Below are 26,885 nucleotides of genomic sequence, written 5' to 3' on the forward strand. Positions count from 1 at the left end.
TTCATTATTACAATATTCGATATAGTTGTAACACAAATTAAAACACTACAACTTAATTGATACGTTCTGTTGAGCATCCGTAATAAATTTAATATCGCTGAATCGATAACGTTTTTAATCTGGTCGAGCGCCATTCGCGAATGAAATATTATCGACGAAATAATGCCCACATCTCACAATAATAGAGCAAATATAAATCATACCTCACTCAGGTGAATTTTAAACGTCGACGTTCATCCCCGACGGCGCGTCCTTTTCTACATAATTAGATACTAAATAAAACAAACAAGGACGCCGCACGTCACGGCGTCGCGACGGCTTCCAGCATCCCCGTGCGCGGATATAGCGTCAGTCCAAAGTGGGCATTGGAGTCGTACGGTATACATCTTTCGATCCCGAACCTCCCCGCTCCGATAGTCCTGATTCCACCTGAGTAACGTGCACCCTCTTAACACAGTGACTCGTAGGTTTCGTTCTTGGTAATTAATTCTTGCCGTTCTGCGACCTCGACAAATCGACGACGATCGCGATTTTTGGCGATTTCGAGAGGCGATAGAGAGAGAGAGAAGGGACCGTTCCGTCTGTAAGAGTTTGCCGAGTTTGGAAAGTTTATTTTGGTACGGCGCGACCACGTTGCAGCAGAAAATAATCCTGCGACAATTCCGAACCGAATGCGGTGAGTATGCGATTTTGTTTGCCCGTTAGTTGTTGGACGGAGCCTCGAGCTGAAGCGATGCGTATTTTTGTCTTTAATTTAAGCGATATCGTAAACTTGTTCTTCTGTAATTTTATTCGTCGAGGAGTACCGCGAATATTCACTCCAACGGGGTAACAAACAACTATTATTAAAAGTAATTTTTATTAGCTATATCAGTAAGCAACTACGCGACCATCATTTAAGAAAAATTATATTTTAATAAAATATGTTTTTATATTTAATTAGGTCTATAAATTAGTTTCCAAAAGTTTTTTTTCATATGAGGCCTGGTTGTGAAAAATCTGTCCAGCGATAGCCGCTATTTCTCGCTATCTTCTTTTTTCGAGTACTTTGTAAGAAGCACTGCTCAGACAGTTCATGACTCAGACAACGTGGGTCAAAAGTCCCGCCACCGTTTTGGTTATCTATAACTTTTCTCAAAGAAAATATAAGTAAGTTTGGTTTTCATAAAAAGTTTACTAGGTCTTTACATATTTCACATCGTGATCATTGAAAAATTATATCGGCTAAATGGTGACCGTGACTCGCTATGCAACTTTCGGCTCTTTTTAAGGCATTTTTCGTGATATCCTGCAACATCTGAGGATGGATTTCTTCAATTTCGTGACGAATATTGTCTTTAAGATGTTGAATCGTTCTGGTTTATTCACAGAAACTTGTTATTTTAAAAAACCCCATAAGAAAAAGTCTGGTACTGATAAATCTGGAGATCTGGCTGGCCATACTAAATAACAACTTCGCGAAATTAGTCTTCGCGGAAAAGAGCTGTGTGTGCTGTGGCCCCATCTTGCTGAAACCACAGATTGTCTAGTCCTTGCTCTTCCATTTCAGGCACAAGAAAATTTCGAATCATGTCTTGGTACCGTTCAGCAATAACTGTAACCGCAACACCTTGGTTATTTAAAAAAAATAAGGACCAATGATGTTTCCAGCATGAATACCACACCATACTGTTATTTTTAGTAGATGCAATGATGTTTCATGAATTAGTTGAGGATTCTACTTTCTTCGAAACTGACTGCTCTGTTTATTGATGTGGCCACTGAGAAAAAAATGAGCTTCACCGCTCCTTATCAATATAGACGAAAAATCTTCAATTTCACCAGAAAACCTTAGGATTGCTTTACAGTACTCAACTGTAAAAGTCTCTTGGCTTGAATTTATACGGCACAAAATATTCAACCGTTTGGATCATTCTCATTTTCTTCAAGTGACTGGAAATAGCTACTTGGATTACTCTCAACAATCTGCAATTCTGCAAATTCTTCTTGCATTTTACACGAACCACCATCGTGTAATGCCTTTTGCAAATCACGTTAGTAATTAGATTATCATTAACATCAAGTACTCATTTTACATCCAGGAAAGCTGAAGTCATAACTGACCGATTTTCAAGTGTATTTGTTTGAATACAAACTGCTAGTTCTATTACGTTATTTTTATAATAAAACAAATAATAATAACAAACATTAGTTGTTAGCATATTATATGTTTCTTAGGTTCAACAAAAAAAATCACACTGTACGCAATAATCACATAGGAACTCTATAAATTGACGTTAATAAGTTTCGGTTAAATATTGATTATAAATTATGTTGTTTTAACACCCATTAACACCCAATAATCATCAGGTCATTCTGTCAATATTACTCATAGCTTCACAGATGATGATGATGATGAAATCTACACAGAGGAGCTTCCAAAATTATGTGTTTACCCTATATTTACACAGCTAACTAACACACCCAGATTTGTAGTTATATTTACTGATGCACATATGAATCACTGATAACATCTAATGCAGTTTTGAAAATATTAGGTGTGTATGGTGATTCATGTCAGATAAATACACGTAATCATTTTTTAAAACTAAATATATTATTGGAAATTTACGATAATTAATATAATAGTTTTTAAAAACAAAAATAAAAATCACTGAAAGTTATATACAAACAGAAATAATTAACAAATTCATGGAGAAATATCTTCCATAATCTTTATCTAACATTTTTCAATGTTTTCATATACTGTGATCACACGTTACTTGAAACAGACACTATGTGATATGCCTAAATTATACATACATCTTGATAGACTGTATTTAGTAGTTAAAAATTTACATACAATACGCTAAGCACAGTTACCCGTACTGTATTTTTTTTCTTTTCAGAGTCTCTTCTTACAAATTGTTCTATATATTTGGTAAACCCTTCAATTTCTTCTTTTTGGTTCGGTAGAATATGCTTAATAATTTAACTGAAGTACTTGTTTGTATCCGTTATATATATATTTCAATAAAACACTTGCATAATTCGGAACAATTGGTAAGGCGGACGAAAAATACCGCAAGAAAATCCTCAATAAATGAACCAAAATGTAATAAGAGAAATGGAAAATATATTTTAGATTTTGTAACTGAAATTTATCAAAACAAATCTTTATATATGTATAGAATATATATGAAAATTATTTTTATATTTGCAAGTATTTTACTTATAATGATATAATTTTTATTGCGTAAATAATAATTGTAATTAAAATACTATAAATATTAAATTTTCTACATATTTATTCAAGTAATACTCTATAATATATAATAACTTTCTAAAAATAGAATCTCTAGATAACATAGTAGAGAATATAAATAAATTATATACCATATAGGCATAATATTTCTTCCATGTTTTTTAATGAATGTTTTTGGACGCCTTTGGTTACCTTTTACATCAAGCCAAGGGCCTTATTTGTCATAGTTCTAGTTGAAGACTAACTTATGACCACATGAGATATTTAATCATTCTTATTATAGGAGATGTAGTTTATATATATATATATATATATATATATATATATATATATATATATATATATATATATATATATATACTAAACAAAAGTTATAAATAATAAAGCATTTTCATTACATATTTACATTCATTACATATTAAAAAATGTATAATATAATGTTAAATGTATGTATAATATAATGTATGTATAATATAATAATGTATAATATAATGTTAAACTCTGAATATTGTTTAAATATCAAACTATTTGAGGTAAATTATAAAACAATGATTTTTTATTCTAATACTTTTTTAACTTTTTGATATTCCTTCCAGGTTTTTTTTAATGAATGTTTTTAGACGCCTTTGGTTACTTTTACTCGTTCATTTATCTAACCACAATTTGGGTGCTTTGGTAGAATCATGTGCATTTTTTTAATGAAATTTGTTGAACAATGGTGCGTTGATACGTCAGTCTGGACACTGGAGTTAATTATAACCGAATTTAACTAAAATAGATAAAATTAAAGTACTATAGTAGACCGAAATAAAAAATACGTTAAATTAAGAAATCCACAAATATTATTTATCGTATTTAAACAATAAATAAACAGTAAATATAAATCGGTAATAAATATTTTATAATTACCAAATCATCAACAACAATAATAAATTAGCTGTTTACTTGTCGTAAAATCTGTATTTTTTTATATAAATAGGAAACAAAATTGTATCAATTTACTTCATTTTAATTAACGCTCCTAAGTTTGATATAAAATTTAAGAAAGTTCAAAATAAAGTAAAAAAACCAAAACTTTTCAAACTGAAAAACAAACTTCAATGTTATATCGTTACAAGGTAAAAAGATATTTTAAACTTTTTTGAAGTTATTTAAGATTCTTTATTGATTTGTCATTTCCAGGCATCAGCTTATTTAAATTCAGCTAAGAAAGTAATGAACAAGTTCTGGATTGATAACATACACAGTGCAAATGATGTTTTAAATTAAATATATTTTTTAGTTAAATAAACGATTTTCAACGTTTGTAAACCTGTGTCCGATGGCTAGACAAGTGCTAACAACACATCTACTACAAAATTTGTTTTACGCCTTAGGCAAGAATCCGTAAAAGAGCAGACTGATGTAGTTACATTAAGCCAAGGGCCTTATTTGTCACAGTTCTAGTTGAAGATTAGCTTATATCCACTTGACTGAACTTCTATGAAATGTACTGAAATATAACAATGACCTTGATGTTATTCACTATTCCGACCTTTATGGCAAGTCATCCTTAAGATATTTAATCATTCTTAATATACGGGATGTAGTTAACATCTCGTTAATAAGGAATAACTTGATTTCAATTATTGGGGGAGATTTAACATAATTGCAATCGAGTTATTTCTGATTAATGAGTAGTTTTAAAGTTGTTATAGATATTATATTAATATAATTCACCATTTTACTAACTTAAAATTTTATGGAGATACTTCTAAATCATTTTACAGTTATTAATTTTGATTTGAACGTTTCAAAAGTACTCATATTGATTTAAATAACACAGAATACCCTGGATGCCCAAAAAATTCGAAATAATTGTATTGCTAGACTTTAGCACTAGGTTTGCAGTTGATGAATCTACTGTTTTGAGGTGTTTACATGCGATAGAAAAGATTAAAAAGAAAGGTAAATGGTTGCCGCATGAACCAACTGAAAATTCCCCCTCGAACAATTTCCACATCGTGATTTAATTGCTAGCAAACTAATAACAGATTAATTTAATAGGGCATATTGCTACTGACAATGCTACAAAAAATGTGTATTATTCTATACGTTTTTAATATCAAAACTAATACACTTAATGATATTGGTAATATATTTCTTCACTCTGAAACATATCCTAGATAGTTTATTTATATTTTATTCAATACTACTGCTGCTCTATATCTGCTACATCTACTTCTATCTATTTCGTTCTCCTGTTAATAGATCATTTTTATTCTACGCTCATTTTCTGTTATATGCATTTTGGTAAAAATTTCTCAATTTAGCTACAAGCTTTTGCCCCATTTAGCATATTCCCCAGGTGTAGTCCCCAAGAAGTGTTTCTTGTTTCCGAACTTGGAGAAATGACTGGAGGATAAGATATTTAGGTCGAATAAGGAAGTTATCACTGAAAAAAAAACACCTATTTTAACTATCTTGAGATAATTATTTGGGAAAAACAAAGCAAAGAGTAAAACGATGATTACTCATGTTAAAAAATAGAAATATCTCTCGACGAAACAAATATTTAATTAAAAAAGTCACTAACTTGTCCCTAAACTGTCCTCGTATTACATGTAGCTTTAACCGATTTGAAATAGTAATATTGATATATTCCGTTTTATAATTAGTTACCACAGTTGCTTCGAATAACGTCGTAATATATCATAAAGTTTAAGAGATGCGTTCGGTAAATTCCTGGGATGATACACAACATTAAGCTCGTCGTGATATATTTAAGACAATTCTCTGTAAGTAGAAAGCCTTTAGTTGAGCGAAACATCTGTCGCCTATTCTGTCAACTGGTGACAATATATTTACATCAGAATCCACGCTGTACTAACCCATAAAGCCATAAGAGACATGTCTGTCCTAACTTTTATTGTTCGTTCTTTTTTTCTAGTTCTGATCGTTATATTTTGAGAACTTACTTGCATTTGGTCGAAAAATACTGCGTAAAACTTGTACTTTATCATTTCAATATATTAGGTTTGTAAAGTAAAAACTGTATAATGTTGCAGTTATCAATAAGTGTCTGGTCTAAGTTAGAAAAGTAATATTTATATGCATGTTGTTCTAAAAAAAAATTAATGAATGATTGTTTCTATTCGTCTTTTTACTCGCTGTTTTATCTGATGATACTTTGAATACAGTGGTAGATTTACGCTTCAACTATTGCAAAATTTTATGTAAATGTTTTATGCAAAAAATGTAAAATTATATACTGTTACTCATATAATTAGACTGTGAGCTATCATTACGGGGACTCGTGCTTTTTCTAATGAAATTTGATTAGAAATGGTGCCTTCATGCGTCAGTCTGTACATTTATTGAGTCAGTAGCAACCTAAGTTAACTAAATTGGATAATATTCAATTTTATTTAAAAAAATATATTGAATCCAATATTTAAAATAATTGAATTAATTGAGAAATATTAAATTAATTTGCCATTTTATTGAAAATATTTCCTATTAGTAATCCACAGATGCTATATGTCGCATTTAAGGAATATAAATAATAAGTAATCATTACGAACCAGCAACATAAAAATACTACTGAAAATATTAATTATACTCTATCTGTTCAATGAATCGCAACATAACCAACCAACAAATTGCGAACTTGTTTAGTAAAATTCAACCGGTTCTTTTTCTTTTAAAAATTATGGTTTTGCACCTCTACTATATAGTCAGAATACTTCGATATAATATAAACTTGTACTTGAAATTTAGATGCCACCAGAAAGATACCAAAACAAAACAAAATTCTTAGATTATCTACCAATGATTATCGCCACATAACCAACGAAGAATTGCACGATGACCTCAAAATCAAATGGATCAATGAGGTACCCAAGATTTTTATTTTAAACATGAAGAAAGGTTGCTAAATACAGCAACGCGGTAGCAAAACAGCTACTGGATAAGGCGTAGGAAACCAGAAGATTGAAGGGAACCAAATGCATTTTAAACAATATTATAAATAATAAAACTTAATCAAATTCAAAATAAACTTATCGTAATTATATTAAATTATTGTAACTTTTATTTTTCTGTTTCAACTTTTTTATATCTTTACGCTATTTTTATTACCGTCTTTCCAGTTCTATTTCTAGATTTTCAAGTTTCATCTAAAAATGGGAAATGATATCAACTATCTTCGTGGGTTATCCTTAGACGATTTAAAATTTCCCCATAGTGTAGAGAGGGATGATGTGCATTTTTCTGAATGACACGAGACAAACTGAAACAGTGACTAACCTGACGATCCAAATAATTTCACTTTCAACCTAGTCTGAAAGGGAAACACATATTCTTCAAGATAAAAAGAGTGTTTTTTCGTACACATCATTTTTGTTCCATTGGGGTGTCGATATTTTCATTTGTTCTTTGTGTTTTTTTAATCCACGTAGCTATATGGTACAGTTTCTTAAGTTCTTCAGTTCAGCAAGATACTAGAACGAGTTTAATGTTTTCTAAAAATTGTTCAGTGACTATTCTTAGTGAATAGGGCTAGTGAATGAAGTCTAAGGCCAACTGAAAGATTGTAAACAGGACACATATTTATTCCGCCATATCCATGCTTTTATAAATGTTAAAGAAAATGCGAACAGATGACTATTTCGACTACTCAAAAAGTAATCTTTATATAACAGCTGGTCTTATATTTTTAAAAATGTATAAGGATATTCATACAAAATATATGTGGGGAATTATGGCTGATCCTTGTGTTTTCTTATCAAAGTCGTTTTCCAGGAAAAAAAAATACATAAACGTTTCCTTTTTGTAATAATAAAAGTTCTTCATATGGCGGTTTTAAGTAATCTGCCATATGAACTTTTTTAATATTAAAAGTATAACTGTCTACTTAAAGGGAAGTATGAGGATCAGAGAAAGCTTAAGGTACATAGGGACAAAAAGTGATCCCAGAAATTTAATAAAAAATAACACGATATCCATATTTTCTTTGTCGGAAAACGATTCGTACCACAGACAAGAAAGTTTCATAACTATAAGTGTGTGTTATAATTGATTTAAGGGATGATAAGGATTAATAACCTACCTCTATATGTGTCATAATGATAAATTATTGCTAATGTACCATTTTTTTAATAACTAACATTGTTTAATGGACATATTCGATATGATATCAAGGTGACTGCTTCTAACCATTTTTCACAGTTAAACATTATCTTATGTCTGCGGAAATATATAATTATTCGTTGAAGATCTTCGTAAAAGACAAGAGCGATTGTAACCATATTAAGTTTGAATTTAAAAACTGCAGATGTATTACTGTGATCAAAAAATCGTAGAGACTTTTTAAATCACATGAAAAAGTCGAAAATTTTACTTAGGAGACATACTTTTTTAATATACGTGAAATTCAGATAGGCTATAAAAAATAATTTCGATATATCTATATGGAAGGAGAAATGAACATATAACCATGGAAACCAATAGGGACACCAGAACAGCTAAAACTTGGTTTGATGACTTCTTTATTATATCCTATCCTATCCGTTTTATACACCAAACATCGCTCCTTTTAACAATATTTAATTGCAGCTAATATGAAATAGAATATGAGAACTATTTTTAATTATATAACATTAGGAAGGTACTTTTCTATACTATACTCCCGGGAAATATCGAGAGTTTCTGGGACTTATATGTTCCTTCTATAATATGAACTAGGTATCTCAGATTCTATCAACGTTCAAGAAATTATCACGCAATTTTACATTTATTGTATACCTTCGCATATTCTTTATTTATATTCTTACCTGTCTTGTTCATATTATATTCTCTATATATGCCATTCGTCCTATTCATATCGGTTAATTTTATATTTTTACTTATTTGTAGTTAGCCCTTCTATAATTTAGCGTTTGTTTTGATTAAGCGCCTATACCGTTGGGGTTCGCGCCCCTCATTTTCTTGTATATACATTATTTTCTGTTGAATTATTTATTCTTAATTTCTTGATATAATCTTTTCTCCACACTATAAACTCTAACAATAACTAGATATTAGACTATTAATAAGTAAATAATACTTGACATTTTAGTATAAATAATAATAATCTAAAAGAATATCTTTCGGTAACATTACATGATTTTTTAGGTACTTGAATCTATCTGATGATTATTTCCATTTTGAAAAAGTACTTAATGAAGAAACTACAATACGCTATTTATTAATATATTATCATTTTTTAAAACAGTTTCCCACCTTTCTAGCAAAGTGCTGATATTGTTTAGAAAGAACGTTGTTGATTTCGCAGAGATCTAGTCTCTATTAATTTTCGCCCTTCTTCACCGTATGGAAACCATTGGCCAGCCAAGACTCTTGAATTATTAACTAGAACACCTTATATCTGAGAAGTACGCTGGTTGCAGCAGAACTTTCCAGCAGCAAAATGTCATTCGCAGCTTTATCAAAATGTGACTTATAACGTTTTCATGCAAATGAATGACTTTGTGTCCCTTACTCGTTACTACAGGTCTTTTTTGAAACAATATGTTGTTCAATTTGTTGATAAACATCTTCAATAATAGTCTCATTGCAGTTTGATAGCTTATGATACGCTACACATCGCTGATACGCTACACATCGCTGATCCTATTTTGTGTATAGCAAAACATGAAAGAGTTGATTGAACAATAGGTCTTGCGATTTATGTTGAACGCCAAAACTAACAACCAACAATTCATTTAGGACTATCTTCATTTCCTCCCAAGACGGACGATCTGAAGTATAAATAATCTTTGTTGTCGTTTACGTTTGTTCTTGCCAGGAAAAAATCTGACTAATATTAGGCGCATATACCAGTTTTCACTAATCTTCTATCACTTCCTGGTATCTACGTCAATTACCAATAATTTTAGCGTCAAGAGGATTTTAAATAAACAACAAAAAAGAATCAGACCCAAAGCCGACATAAATTTTAATCTGCTTTTTCATCAATTCCTTTCATTCCCCTATTGGATATGTTCATCCGGTATTAAATAAGTTTTGCAGTACAATATGTGGAACGTCTGCCTTAAGAAGTTTGTTGTCTTCTAAAGGGGGAGGCTTTATATATATAAAGGTATATATATAAAAGAAATCGACTTAAATAACAGAAAAGAAAATATGGGGATAATTCCCAGAGCACACTTTCTACAAACGTCTTTATACATTTTTAAAAATATCAAACGAGTATAAAAACATCATAGGATGCCGAGACGACTGGAGAGGGATATATCGAAAATGTATCTTCTTTCTGTTTGCTGCCTTTGTAGATGTTGCCGAGCGAATAAAAAACAATAAATCCAAGGAAGGTATACCTGTTATATTTCAATATAATACAGCAATATTATTATCGTGCCTTGCAGCGAAACCAGTAAGGTTGCATGAATTACTACAATTATTAAGTTTTTTTAATTACGTCTTACAATAAATATAGTCCATTCAACATAACACTGAACTCATGTCATTACAAAGTCTAATGTATTGTCTGTATTCCATGATAAGTATAGCTTTATAATGTTATATTTTCTGATATCCTGGGGGTTTCCCTCCAGCTGTATTGCTTCTATATTGCTATGATTCGGTAACATTATTTCATGTTTGGTTAACTTAAAAATTTTTTGGATAACTTGGTAATGAATCGAAGAACTTTGTCTCAATAGCGCTGGATTGCTGTTCGGTTTCATGCAACCCTATATTTTCACACAATATATCCAAACAGACTTTACAAATGGTTGTTAGAACCAATCTCTTTGATCTTACATCAAGTTGGGAATAACTTCTGTAGTAACCAGCCCAATTCTTTGATTTTGAATCTAATGTTTTCTGCTTTTGGTCTAACTTGATATACTCAATAAATTATTTTCTTTATACTAATTGATATGGTACAGCCCGATAACAATCATGAAATGAACTATGATATTTCAGAGTATTTAATCTAAGAATGTTTTAAAATTTTATTCGAATATATTGACCATTGTTCATTGTTCTTTTCACTATACTCAGAGGTTAATCCAGTGGTGTTATATTAAATTTACAGCCATTAATTTGTTTCCAATGCCACTGTGTTTTTGCAGTTGACACAAATATCATCGTCTTTGATATTATTTCATTTAAGTCACCATTAATATGTACAAATAATGCGTATAATACTTAAGACTTAATTATATATTATTCGCTGATGATATTGAGGCGTTTTCTGCTTGTCTCAGCGAGCCTGGTGAGGCTTCTAGCACGCTTCATTATTTAAATCGTATTTCAAAGGCATATGCATTGAAAATTAATTAATAAATTATGCGATCAAGTTATAGCAACTGTAGAAGTTTAGGTACATGGAATACATGGATACTGGCGAAGAAATATGCTGAATCATCAGACGGGTGCTTATTTAAGATGGTAAATGGAGAAGGAGGGAAATATTACAATTAAAACTGGCCTCGTTGGTATTTTTTTCTTAGCAATCCTAATGCTTGTGGTCTTTAAATTGCAACGCTTAAGGGAAAAGCCACATATTTCTTTGCGAGATCATATTAGTAATGAAACTGTTAGTTTAAGATGCGACCATTAGTGCACCGTTGAGGACAGAGATTCAGAGAGAATATTTTGGATATATCTCTTGGAAGGAATTCGGTTATCCTTACAGATTTCTATGGTGAAATCGATCTTTTAGGTGTAAGATGCGGTGAACGGCTCCCAGAAAGACACGAATCGAAATCATAGAAAAACCATATCAGCAACAGCGTTTACATAAGAAGTTGTTGCGAGTTTTTTCCTCTCGATTGTAAATTAGAGAAAATGGCAACGGTAATTGTACTTTATTACAAATAAGCTTAGTTTACTAAAATAGACGGGTTGCAACATTGCAAATTGAAATTTAGTTTTTAAAAATTTACGAAAGATGTTTTGAAAATGAAAAGGCTTGATCAAAATTCGAGAGAGTTAGATCGAAATGAAAATGTCAATAAAAAAATTACCTATTATTATAATAAAATCAATCAAAAGCATATTACTATTTATCATTCACAATTTTAATCTTTTTGCTCTATTACATTAATAGTCTTGGAAAGAAGCGATCCAAAATGCTGCTATATTAATATACAATATATATTGTTATTTATAACAAAACTATCCAAAAACCTGTAATATACCCTGTAGGTTATATATAAATCTATGTATGCATAAATTCAGCAAATATTTTTTACAAGATCTCGGCTAGGAGATAAAGCCAGAAAAAGTGCTGTTAAAAATCAGTCGAATGAAACTAGTAGAGCTAAAAATTTCAACTAAAAGTACGACTAAAACAGTCGATAGTAAATAGTAATAAAATCAGTCGGTCCAGACAGTCGATAGTCGTTTTCAGTCGATAGTTCACAAGGCTAGTTTTGACCAATCTGTGCTCGATTGTTCCGTGTTTGTTACGGAACTCTTAAAAATGAACGAACGAACAAGTCGCTCCTAAATCTTTCAGTCCAAAAATATGACTAATCGTCCTGACTTTAGCTGAATTAGTTTCAGAAACATTCCGGGAATTTCAAGGTTGAAATCGAACTTGAATCTAAATAAGACCACGCTGGGCAGAACAAGAAACACGTTAATTTATCGCAAAGGTTACAATGCAATATAAACGTCTGGAACTGAAGCCAAACAATTGATTATTTATTTGTTTCTGTGCAACGATGTGTAAACCTTTCGGCCTGTCAGCAAAAATAAATACATTTCACGCCTTATTAATTTCCCATATGTTTATTTTCGGCCATACTATATTAATCAATGGCCGATTGCATTAGATGCAATAATATTTTGTCACCAACAGCATTCTATAACGATGATAAATTGTTTTCGAATTATTTTCACGCCGTTACCTGATTACGTAAAAACTAACTGGACCGATTGTCCGTATGTGTATGTGTTAATGTAATTATTTATAACCCGAAAATTATTTTGGTATATTTTAAATTAATATATTGATAGGTAACACCTGCTTTAGCTATAATTTACGCGGTGGATTATTAGTTAATCGTTTTCCAGCTACGCTTCAGCGCATAGAAAAAATATTCTGTTGGTATAACTGTAATAGGCACGATGACTGTAATAAAGAATCACATAAACATTGATTTCTAATAATAATATACCATAGACATATTCCAAAAAAGATTTCTTTTTTTATTACAAATTATTTATTATTAAGATTATAGTAGAAAGAAAAGAAGACAATTTAGAATTTGACCAAATTAAGATAAGCACCAATCTTCTACTTTTCTTAATCATCATTTTAGTATTTCAACGTTTGAACTGATGTGACGGAAACTCAGAAGTCGCTTAGTGCAAAACTGGTTCAGTTTGATTTTTAAGCACAAACTATAGCATATAGGATGCCATAGAAATATTGTACATAACTACAGCAGCAAAAAGAGAAAAATAAAATAATTAAAAAAAAATTGAACCGACTTCAAAAAATAAAGAACGCACCAAAAATTAAAAAATAATAAAACTCAGATTTTTCATCAAAAAAAAAAATTTTTAAATAGAATACGTACCTAATAGTCGTTGTAATAACTAAATAAAAATAAACAAAAACCTTATTTAACCTATCTACTACACGTATTTTATATTCTACTATATACACACAATTTAGCTTAATACCTACCTAAACATATTTATCTATTTATGATATTAATTTAGCTAATATCAACTGATCACTTTAAAGTCGGTGCCAAACCCAAACAATACAAAAATATAATATAATTTTGTGATATATACAAAAAATTAAATTACCAACAAAAGAAATCTGAATTAATATAACTATTTGGGGTCGGCGCCGTCTTCAAACCGATCATTTGATTGTAGTTCAAATTGTAAATAGGTAAATAGGTTTAGGTAGGTATTAAGCTAAATTGTGTGTATATAGTAGAATATAAAATACATTATGTTCTATGTTTCTTTTTGTATTAAAAATCTAAGTTTGATTATTTTTTAATTTTTAGTGAGTTATTTATTTATTTTTTGGCAGTCGGTTAAATTTTTTTTGTTAAAATCGTTTTTCGAAATTTATCATCATACCTATTGCAGCTTTGTGGTGTAAAATATGTGTATTTCGCTTTGTATTAAAAAAATATATAATTTTAACACCTAAAATATATATACTTTATTTATTATAATATAGTCTATTTAAATAAGTAAATATATATTTAGTGTCGTTCCTGAAACAAAAATTAACATACAAGAAAAAATATTCAGAATGTAATAAGAAAAATTCGATATCCAAGTGGAATGGACAAAAAAAAAACAATTTCTTTTGTAACACGGTGGGACCGTATCGTTACGGAATATCCTTGAGATTATTGGATACTATTTTTCAGGGCAAATAATACGGTGTTCCCGTGCGTCAACATTTTCCTACTGGATGAACTCCGGTGAAATTGGGAGCATATTTTGCTCTTAAGAACGGTCTAACAATTTAGGGTGTCTTGGTTAATAGTCGAAAATTAATTATTATCGATTTCGTTATTATTAGTTTTATAAAAATATCTTAATTTAACTTCTGAGTAATATTAAATACAAGATAATTATTGCCCTGCGTTTTGTATTGGAATATTTTTTCTGCTGCTTTTCCATTACTATGCAATATTTTTTTATATTTAATTATTACATTCTTAGTAGTCGTTTCCGACTAACTTACAATTTGTTTTTATGGTAACTTAAATCTAGGTATATAAGTAGGAGGGCCCATCGGCCCTATCTCAGTCTCTGGTGAAATAATATATATACATGTTACTGCTGTATTTTTGCCTGTTGTAATTTTCGTGTGGTTTCTTCACTATTGTCTCCGACAATAGAGGAGATAGAACACTGGCCCCAGTACACTTCCTTGTGGTAGACCTACTTTACTTCTTTTATTGTAAAGTAAGTTTCTTCTTGTTTTAGTCTAAACATTCTGGCTGTAATGCACAATTTTAGTAGTTCGGTGTGTTGTTTTAATAACATTTTCTGTAGTTTATGGGCCTTCACGGCCTTCATGCCTAACCTTATCGAGGACTTGTGCTACATTTAAGAATATAGCTGAGCACACTTTTTACTTTCGTAAACTTTTTCAATAACATCTGTTATTCTGTGGACCTGGTTAATTATTGAATACTTGTTAATAAACCCAAACTGGTGTGTGGGTATTAGGTTTTCTCTCTGTGAATGCAATAAGTGTATGAAATTAGCTGTATTGTGTAACATGTTCTATGTAGTGACAGCATACACAAAACATAGTAAATTATGAGCGAAGAGGGGAACAGTGAACAAAACCCAAAGTTAACAGATCGAGGCCGACCAATATAAAATTAAAATTGCCAAATAAACAGCAGAACTCCACTCCAGATTTTGGGGCTCCACAAAGTTAACATTTATGGAAGGGCTGCAATTTTGAAATCCTTTATAAATGAAGCCAACGCAAGCTGCGAAAGCAATGGCACAATGTTCATAAAACTTGGACCTTTGGGACTTGGAGCCTCTAAAAATGGTTGGGTTTATGTATGGAGAACACCGAAAGTAATCTACCATTGGGATTTCCTACTTCCTACAGTCAGGCATGTGATAGGTTCCATTATGATTTGGGTGGCAATATCGTGATATTCAGCTGGTCCTCTTATTCATATCAATATCTGGATTACAGTGAATGAATATCTCGACTTCCGGACGAAACGAATGATAAAGTTCTAACTATGACTAGCATGGAACTAAATAAGGAACTCACTAAAAATTAAAAAATAATCGAACTTAGATTTCTCACCAAAAAAAAACATTTTAAAATAAAATATGTACATAATGATCGTTGTAATAACTAAATAAAAATAAACAAAAACCTTATTTAACCTCTCTACTACACATATTTTATATTCTACTATATACACACAATTTAGCTTAATACCTACCTAAACCTATTTATTTATACATAGTCGGTTCAATATTTTTCTTTAAAATATTTTATTACCATTATTATCTATCATTCAATCAACAAATTTCAATTTAGTGACTTTATTTGTTCCATAGATTTGTTATGCTTAAATAAAACTGTTAATTTTGTTAATTGTCTTTTAGGTAAGATAATAGAAGGAAAATGTTGATCTCAGATGAACACAATATATATATTTTGCGACAAGATTGAAGTATATATAGGTATAGAGACGAAAACTACGATAAACTATCTTATAATCCAAATTGTTGTAGGCAAAACCCTTGTCATCCTTGTAAATCCCGATAATTTTGTTTCTTATAAAGATCAGTGCTTTCTTAAGTTCAGGTAACTATGATAGCTTATATAGTAATTTGTATAATATAGCTTGGTTATATTTTAGAAGAGTTTTTTAGTTTCGGTACGTACGGCGTATAAAATTAAATTAACCATATCAATATATAATTGAATCAACAAACAAACGCAACCGGTTTACTGTTTAATTAAAATCCACCAAAATAAATACACTTCTCTCTCTTATTGGACTTGATAAAATATTCAGTATCAAATAATTCCGGAAACGTAGCTTATGCGACAGTTTCGGCATTACAAATTGATGCCAAGAAATACCGCAAAATGTAGTATTGAGCACCAGATATTACTGGGTGACTGGCGCACGGTCAATTTTGCAAAATTAACCATTTAAGGGATTATCCCAGTCGTTGGCGGAAGGGTGACAATTTGCATGCGTTAAATTGAACCTGACACTTCCTACCATTATATTACGCGGCTATAATATTACGAGAGCAAGTTGAGTTTTTCTAAACACCAGATTCTTAATTTATTATTTATCTTTGATGTTAAATTAGAAGTGTATGTACTTCATATTAAATTTTCAATTTTTAAAATTATTTATTCCATTGTTACCTAGGTATAAATCTAGAAGGACCCATCGATCCTAACGTTGTCTCTAGTCTATTAATGCTAATCGATTGACACTATTTTTTTCACTAAATTCTTCTCAATAAGTACACTATAGAACATCAAATGTTTTGATTATTTTGAGCCTTTGTCCTCTTCTGATGTTATCCGAGAGTTGCAATGGCATCTGAAGGACTCGGTGTAAGCAATCAGTCTTATAGCATGTAGTTGCACTTGATTCTTAGAACTCTGTTCTAGAAAACATGTACTATATTTACATTTCTTTTCCTGGAACCTTTCTATAATTAACTTCGGTAGGTTCATATGCGTTTTAATATTTGCTTGTTCTTCATTGTGTTTGCCTCAATAACAGTTTCTGTAACTTTATACTATACGTCATTCAAGACTTATCCTACATCTAGGAATATTATTGGACCCATTTATTATCTCAATAAGCTTTTTCAATGACATCTGACATACTATACCCTGATTAACTGTTGATTGTTGGTCAATAAACCCTAATCAGTGTGTTTGTGTTTGGTTTTTGGTCTTTATAATTTGACAAGGATGAATATAAAAAAGACATTTATTAGTGCTAGGTACTAGGTTCAATAATCTTTGCTATTTTATTTTGAAATTTTAAATAGGTCCTTTTGGCAACGAGGGTTAACTCACACATCAACCAATGAGAGGCATCTATTATTCAATAAGTTTTCAATCAAACTAAATTTAAATTCAATAAAATTCACTAATATACAAAATTTTATTCACCAACATTCTTTTCTTCGACGGTGATAAGTACATTAAAACTATTTTATTATTTGACTTCATTTAGCTTAGCAATTTGTTTTTGATCGCTCCAGGTAACTTTCGTCAGCTGCTGTCCACTCATCTATTATTCCAGTCTAGTGATTTAAGTTTGTAACAGTTTATCCATGTTTTATTCATTTTCAGAGTTTTTCGTAAAAAATCAAACTTGCTTACACACCTCCATTTGTTTGACACTTTTTAATTTTAGCATACCACATAAGGTCATGATTGTATATCATGTCATGTCAAGTAAAGATTATTTTCTTGGTGCAGATTCAGTGTGTTCTCAAGACACCGTATTTTCTTCAACATTTTCGTCGGTATAGTCCTCATTATCAATATATGTTTTATAGGAGTTTAAAACTGATAATGTATACATGTGTCACCTACTTTTCTTTGCTCAATTCGGATCTATTTTGTGCTAACTATGTCTTCTTGGGTATTCTCTTTTTGTTCTTCCCTTTCCCACAAATGTACGTCTGTATTTTCTTTATATTTTGACGCATTATTTCGTCTCCATATGTCACTAGTTGTTCGTTTAAAAAAAACATTAAACTTCAACACCATAGCCTTTGTGTTAATCCCCGTATGGAAACCCAAGCTTCTATATTACTACCTCTGTTGAAAACACAATAATTGTATTTTGAATGCGTGTATCACTATTCTATGTTTTCATTATCTCAGACATATTTTCAATTTATTCTTGGTTCGCTCCCTCATAAACTATATTCCTGTATTCACTTCCAATGTAACCTCAACCATATCATTTCATTTACGAAGAATAATAGAAAATAAATACCTAAATAAAAAAAAAAACATAAACAAAAAAAGATTGCCCAAAAAGTCTCCACTAATTAGTACGTTTCTGCCAAAGATCGTTATATATATTTTTTAAGAGTCCTCATTACCATATCCTAAGGGGAAATAAATATTTGCAAGGATTTCAAGAAGTCCGTAATTTGAAATTCCGCCAACGTCGGTAATTTAAATAATCGGAAATCAGAGCTAACTAGTTCAATAGGGAATTGTCACGTACTTTTTTTTTTCGAATTCCTTAAAGTAGATAAAGCAGGCTTTTTTCATTAAATCTTGTCGAAAGATATATACGTATATTTTCGTGTAAAAATTAGTTATATTTTATTTGAATACAGTACGAAACCAAATAATATATTAAATAATATGTCTCAAAGGTTCTGTGTTATATTTCTATTAATTAATGTATTTAATCATTATTTAAATACCTTGAATACTACGATGTCACTTAGAAATTAATGAGAGTTATTTGTTCCGTAATATTACCTAATTAAATATTCCAATGTTTCATGTTATGTTTCATGAGAATGAACATTTACAGTCGATTGTTATACCATCTAATTTATCTCCTGATAATCAATGAAACTTTTCCACCTTTTGGACATCGCCTAAACCCAACGCCGAAAATAGTTGAATCGTCAATTGCTAGGCTACCTAAAGGTTCTTTAGTAGTTTGAGTGGGGTTCTCGTATAATAAGTTTTGTAACTCATTGTCTTACAATAGGTCAATTGTTCTCAACCAGTGGCCCACAGATACTAAAATATAGCTCGCCAATGCGAAAAGGACTAAGCAAGAGTATTTGATGTTTCCAACTTAATAGTACAATCTAGAACACCTCAAACAGTCGTAGAAATACTCGTAAAACCATGTTCGACCAAAGCCTTCAAAGAAGTGGTAGAATTAGAGGTTAAGAAAAAAATACAAGATGTACCACTGTCTAATAACACGTTCAAAGCTCAAATTGAAATTATGTCAAATGATATAGAGAATAAAATTGTTTCAAGAATAAAAAATCGCCATTCATCGCTTTACACTATGATGGATCGACCGACATCTGGAATTGTTTGTCAACTACTTGTATTTGTTCGCTTTTTAGACGACGACAACAAAATTAAAGAAGAATTATTGATATCACGATAACTGGAAACAACATTAAAATGTTTTAACGTTATGAATTCTAGATCGGAATATTTTGAGGAACATAATTGACCTGTTACTGAAAAGTCCCAGCCTACCATAGTAAAACACATTTTTGGCAAAAATTTTTTTTAGTCTCCCAACGTTTTATTCTATTTTCTATGCCATTTTTGTAGTACGATTTCTCCTTTGATTCAAAATAGGCCTCAGTTTGGTTGATCACCTCTTCATTCGACGACAACAGTAAATAGTTGCCGGAGGCCAGATCTGGAGACCGCGGTGGATGAAGGAGAAACAAGCGAAAACATCAAAAAAATCCACAAAATTATGTTGAATGACCGTAAATTGAAGTTAAATGAAATAGCAGATACTCTAAAGATATCAACTGAAAGTGTACATCATACTATTCACAAATATTTAGGTATGAGAAAGCTCTGGGTGAAGTGAATACCGTGCGAGCTTACTTTTGACAAAAGCAACGACGACTTGATGATTCGGAGCAGTGTTTGAAGATGATCAAGCGTAATAAACCCGAGTTTTTGCGTCCATTATGACAATGGATGAAACATGGCTCCATAATTTCAGTCTGAAGTTCAATCAACAGTCATCCGAGTGGACTGCACACGACGAACCCGCTCCAAAGCGTGATCAAACACAGCAGTCGGCTGGTAAGATTATGACGTCTGTATTTTGGGGTGCGCATGGAATAATTTTAATTAACTGCCTTGAAAAAGGAAGGACCATCAACAGCGACTAATATTTAGCGTTATTGGGCCGTTTGAAGAACGAAATCGCCGAAAACCCGCCGCATTTGAAGAAAAAGAAATTGGTGCTCCACCAAGACAATGCACCCTGTCAAAAATCCAAGAATTGGGCTTCGAATTGCTTCCTCAAGCACCGTATTCTCCAGTTCCCGCCCCCAGCGACTTGTCTGCTCTGGGATCTTAAAAGAATGCTCGCTGAGAAGAAATCGTCGAATGAGGAGGTGACCGACGAAACTGAGGCCTCTTTTGAAGCAAAGGACAAATCGAACTACAAAAATGGTATCGAAAAGTTGGAGGGTCGCTATAATCAGGGTATCATCTTTGAAGGGAATTATGTTGAATACAAAAAAACTAAATTTGCCAAAAAAATGTGTTTTACAATGATAGGCCGGAGACTTTTCAATTGACCTGTTTGTCTGGTGTTAATATTTTGTTGACCATCCCCTATAGATGTATCCTTAAATTCTGTTGTTACATATTTTTTGTGATGTTCAAGTGCGAAATTTACCCAACACCAATCCATTAATCACGTGATGATTCTTACCGGTGACATTTCGGCGAAAATATACACTTTCTAAAAATGAAATGTGTAAATATAATGGAAAACCGCGGTTGGATATATTAAACATCGCCTCGTTCGTCTTCGTTAATATTGTATCATTAATTTTAAATAAACCGAAAAACAGATGACGCCAACGTAGCTTTCGCCGATTAAATTTAAAAGTTTCAAAGTTATTATTATGGAAACCGCAGTAAATTATTTTAATATACTGTATAACATTTACATACTCTATCATGTTGCATTAATTTAAAGTCTTCTTCGATTTGATTTTAATGTTCTTAATTTACTAAAAGCAACAACTTCGAGGCATTTTTCAAGATTAAGGAAGAGACATAATTGTGATTCACCCAAATCCGGTGACGCATCACCACGACACCATAAAATATATTTAACCAACTTCAAAAAATAAATAAGAAACCCACTAAAAAGTAAAACATAATCAAAGATAGGTTTTTAACGCAACAAAAACGTTTTAAAGTAATATATGTACATAATAATCGTTGTATTAACTAAATAAAAATATACAAAACCCTTATTTAACATATCTGCTATACGTATTGTATATACTACTATATACACACAATTTAGCTTAATACCTACCTAAACCTATTTATCTATTTACAATATAATTTTAACTACTACCACTTTGAAGTCGGTATGAGCAACAAATTATATTTGTTTAGTTTGTAATTTAATTTTATGTATATGTCACAAAATTATATTATTATTTTTGGACTGTTTGGGCTCAGCACCTTATTACAATATGTAGGCCAAATAAAAGTGCAGCCCGTATAAGGAAAATGAGGAATGAAGAAGTAATTATTGAAAATAAGGAACGCTTCAGGCCCCGAGGTGATACGACTAATGCTCTAGCCAAACTAGAACAACAACAAAAAGGCTTTGCGTCCGCCGAGAATCGAACTCAAGATCTCCGCGTGTGAGCTGAACGTTCAAACCATTACATCGTAGAAGCAATTGGGGCAATTAGTATTTCTACGGCTTCTGATATGATATGGTATGTGCTTAAAAAGCAAACTGAACGGCTTTTGTAGCGAACGACTTCGATAAGATAAACCTTACTAAAAACTACTAAAAACCCCCAAAGGGTATAGCAGTCCGGTCGCTGCTTTCATCACCAGCTTGCCTAAATAACTTCAAAGTATACAATTAGTTGTATATTAGTTGTTTACATTAAAGAAATATCGTCTAACTCCTGAGCGTTAAGGAGTGACATCAGCACAGCAATAACATTTTAGTGTATGTTATATAGCTCAGTGAATGGAGGTAAAACGAAATGAAACAGTGGTGTACATTATGTGACCGTTATTTATTGACGATATAAAATAAAATATGGAAAATACTAGTGATAAAAAGGAATGGCGCATGAAGCTTGGAGAGTCGATGGTGGCACGTCTAAACCGAACGATGGTCGGTTACTGAATGAACGAAAATACCTTTCAATAACATCTCAGATAAACGTCACGGTGTTGCCAGATAATCGTTATCATTTAATAGTTGGCGCTGCTAGCATCACGCCTGTGTTCAACATCAGGGGTATTTTGTATATTTCTGGGTATTTTGTAGACAGTTATTCCACGAGATTCCTTCAGGTCGCTACAACATTATATACAAATATCTGATTATTTTAGATAAAAAATATGTGAAAGCATTGAACGCGACATTGAAATTTGGGGGTTTCTCTCGATTTTCACGGATTCTATAATCAGATCTTAACATGGTTCCAATGGGACCACCTCGGAGCCGCACTCTTTCGAATAAAAAAATAATTTTGAAAATCGGTCCTCAATTGATTGAGATATCGGTGAACATAACAGGTCAATTAATAAGTCCCCGGCCTACCATACTAAAACATATTTTATTGGAAAATTAGTTTATTTTATTCAACATAATTCCCTGCAAGGGTGATTCACTAATTATAGCGACCTTCAAACTGTTCGATACCATTTTTATACGACGATTTGTCCTTTGCTTTAAAATAGGCCTCGGTTTCGGCGATCACCTCTTCATTCGACGAAAACAGAAAATAGTCACTGGGGGCCAGATCTGGAGAATACGATGGATGACGAAGGAATTCGAAGCCAAATTCATGTATTTTTGCCTTTGTTTTCGCTGACTTGAGACACGGTGCATTGTCTTGGTGAAGCAGCACTTTCTTTTGTTTAAATTGCGTCCGTTTTTCGGCGATTTGGTCCCTCAAACGGTCCAATAACGCTATGCTGTTGTTGGTCCTTCCTTTTTCAAGGTAGTCAATGAAAATTACTCCATGCGCATCTCAAAATACAGATGCCATAACCTTACCAGCCGACTGTTGCGTTTTCTCACGCTTTGGAAAGTGTTCATCGTGTGCAGTCCACTCGGATGACTGTTGATTGGACTTCGCAGTGAAATAATGGAGCCCATCCATCCATTGTCACATATAGACGCAAAAACTCGGGTTTAGTACGCTTGATTATCTTCAAACACTGCTCCCAATTATCAACTCGTCGTCTTTTTTTGGTCAAAAGTGAGCTAGCGTGGCACCCACTTTGTACAGAGCTTTCTCATACCCAAATATCGTCCAATTATTCGTGAAAGACATGATGTACACGTTTGGTTAATATCTTTAGAGTGTCTGCTATTTCCTTCTATTTCAATTTACGATCATTCAAAATCATTTTGCGGATTTTTTAAATGTTTTCGTCGGTAACAACCTCTTTTGGGCGTCCACTGCGTTCACCGTCTTCTTTACAATAACAAAATTTGCGTCACTCAAAGTGTTATAATTCACAAGCTAATGATCCCACAGCTGTCAAATTTATACACGCATCTTTTGAGGGTTAGGGTTAACTAAAAACCATATTGATTTAATTCTAGTAGCGCCATCTATGTGTTAGGCCGGGACTTTTCAATTAACCTTTTTATCTTCTTCTCTTTCTTTTTATCTAGCTGAAATAAAATGAAAAGAAAAATACTGTCTGATTTTAAAACTAACTTAGTAATTGCAATAAGCAAATCATTAAACATGTTAATGACCTGAGTTCATTGTAATTTTCAGTAGACTATATTAGGTAATAAGCAAACAGATAAATATCTTTAAAACTAAAAAATACCGTATATTTTTCATAGATTATTGGAAAAACAGCCTCAGTATATACACATTACAAGGTGCAAGACATATTATTGTTCCCGAACAAGACAGTTTACAATACGGAACAGCGCGTACAAATTTTCATAAACATATATTAAGACATATTTCCGCAAACTATTCGGATATATAGCGTCTTAATTTAATTTGCATTTGATCGGAATGTCAGGACGAGAGTTATGGTTATGAGATGCGCCAAGATATTACCTACCTTTTATATTAAAATCGCGTCTTGAGTAATGCACACAAAAGCCTGGAGATTCATTTTAGTCGTAAAAATGCTTTGGGGATTATATCACTGACGGTGGGACGCTGTATAGAGGATTATGGAGAGAGATATCCTGAACGAAACATTAAAAGCGAAATTACCTTTTACGAATATCGTCCTGTTTCACTACGACTTAATGCGGAACCATCAATCTGAAAATATATACCATGGAGTTTTTTGTATATAAAAATTGGGGATGTCATGCCTACTGATATTACAAGGGTTGCATTAGTTTTGTTTGATATGGGTAGAAATATGGAAGATATACAATATATCTTATTTTCTGAAACGTCTACTATTTCATTATATTTATTTTTATATTATAAACTCATCAGCCTCCTGGACTATTTAGGGTCTCTTTACAGATATACAATATACAACACATTTATATCAGTTAAAGTATACAATGTTAGTACAAGTATAGAATGCAAATAAAATAAATACATGGTCAGAATATAAAAACTAGTGTTAAATGTGTAGATTAAGGCGTAGGTATTGAAAGATGACAAGTAAAATATGTAAACGCATACAGATGCTTTATTACGTGAATGCTACAGTACAATGGTCACACAACCCATGACAGTGATAAGGATACAACATAAATAAAATGTAGACGAATATGCATGATATTATATAGATTCATATTATTATATTTCCAGTTAACACTAGTCCTGTTACGGTTAGAAAATTAATCAGCTTGTCCAGATTCTCCAGCCTAAGTCACTGGTCTCTCCTAGGTTAACAAACCGTCTTTGCGAGTTGTATCTTTGGCATTCGATTCACAGTGGTGGACTTCTTCCCTTAATGAGAAACTCATGGGTCAGTTTGCAGTAACCAATTCTGATACGCGAAAACAAGCTTAATTTGAGCCTGCTGATGTTGGTGGTGTTAAAGCCCTGATAATACTCTTTTTTCACCTCTCAAAGCTTGTTGTTTTCTGTAAGATCCCATGTGAGTTGGTTTAAATGTCTAAATATTCTAGTAGAGTGGTTCTTCATATCTCTACTCCAGAAAAGAATAATTTCCGTAAGTCCTCTTGGCTATGTAATCCTCTCATTAATTTTCAATGATCCCAGGGAGTCATATAAAGGCGTCAGTTTTACCTCTCCTTTCCAATTTAGAGGTTAGTTTACGGACAAGCATTCTTAACTGGTGTAGAGGTATATATGGTTGTAGGCACTTTAGGGAGCTCATTGAGATGGAGACGATAACAAATTGTTTGTCTTGCACATCTTGTATTGAGAACTTATACATTGCCAACAGTTCAGCTGTCAATACAGTCGATGAAACGGGGAGCCTTAAATGTCCTTCCGACATCATCGATGTAAAGGTTGCACCTACGTAGCCATTGCTCTTGGAACCGTACGGAATTATGAAAAGGTATCCAGTATATTTTTAGAAAACATCTACTGTTGGTGAAATTGGTATGCTGATGCATGGAGGAGGATCGTTTTTATAGATTTTCGATCTGCTTTCGAATGCAAAATACATTGTCTCCCACTTTGCACATATTTGGAAGCTTGATGATGGTTCTATTAAAGGTTATAAAGGATTTTCGTTTAATTTGAACTTGTATTTACTGAAAAATCAATATAATGTATTCTATACAAAGTATTGTTCGTCGATAACCGTTAATTCTTCCCATCTTTCAGATATTGTACGGATTCCTCCTTGAAAGAACGAAGTAACAGATACAGCAAAAGTTTCGCTACTATTTTAATTGATTTAAATTTTATTATGGATAAATATACGCCACAAGAACGAGCAGAATATTTTGAGTGACAATATTTATTGAATATAATCGTTCCATTCAATAATGCCAACGCACTTAGCGAAAATTGCGCCAAAAATATGTTAATCGTCTAGTATCTCACAAAACCACAATTCAGAACAGTCCATTTTGAGGATTCCTCATTTAATTCATGAAACATCATTGCATCCACTAAAAACAACTATATGGTGTGATATTCATGCTGGAAACATCATTGGTCCCTATTCTTTTTAGAATGACCAAGGTGTTACCGTTACTGTTACTGCTGAATGGTATCAAGACATGATTCGAAATTTTCTTGTGCCTGAAATAAAAGAGCAAGGACCAAACGACATATGGTTTCAGCAAGATGGGGTCACAATACGCACAGCTCGTTCAACAATTCAATTATTGAATGAAGTTTTTCGACAAAGACTAATTTCGCGAAGTAGTATGTGAATAAGTCCCAAGCTATTCAATATCTTAAAGAC

General features: G+C 32.0%; 1 protein-coding gene across 5 annotated transcripts in view; it reads left to right on the forward strand.

Moving 5' to 3' along the window:
- Window positions 1-349: 349 nt before the first annotated feature.
- The window catches only part of mub (poly(rC)-binding protein mub), a 435,856-nt gene continuing 409,320 nt past the window's right edge, over window positions 350-26,885 (forward strand). For 3 of the 5 annotated variants that reach the window (XM_076396900.1, XM_076396887.1, XM_076396893.1), the window contains exon 1: window positions 350-680. The gene's annotated coding sequence lies outside the window, so the exon portion shown is untranslated. The remainder of the gene's footprint in view (window positions 681-26,885) is intronic. The other 2 variants (XM_076396902.1, XM_076396888.1) reach the window with 1 other exon arrangement.

This window comes from Rhynchophorus ferrugineus, unplaced genomic scaffold (assembly GCF_030347505.1).
Source record: "Rhynchophorus ferrugineus isolate W39M unplaced genomic scaffold, kcgeb_rfMv2 rfM2, whole genome shotgun sequence".
NCBI lineage: Eukaryota > Metazoa > Arthropoda > Insecta > Coleoptera > Curculionidae > Rhynchophorus > Rhynchophorus ferrugineus.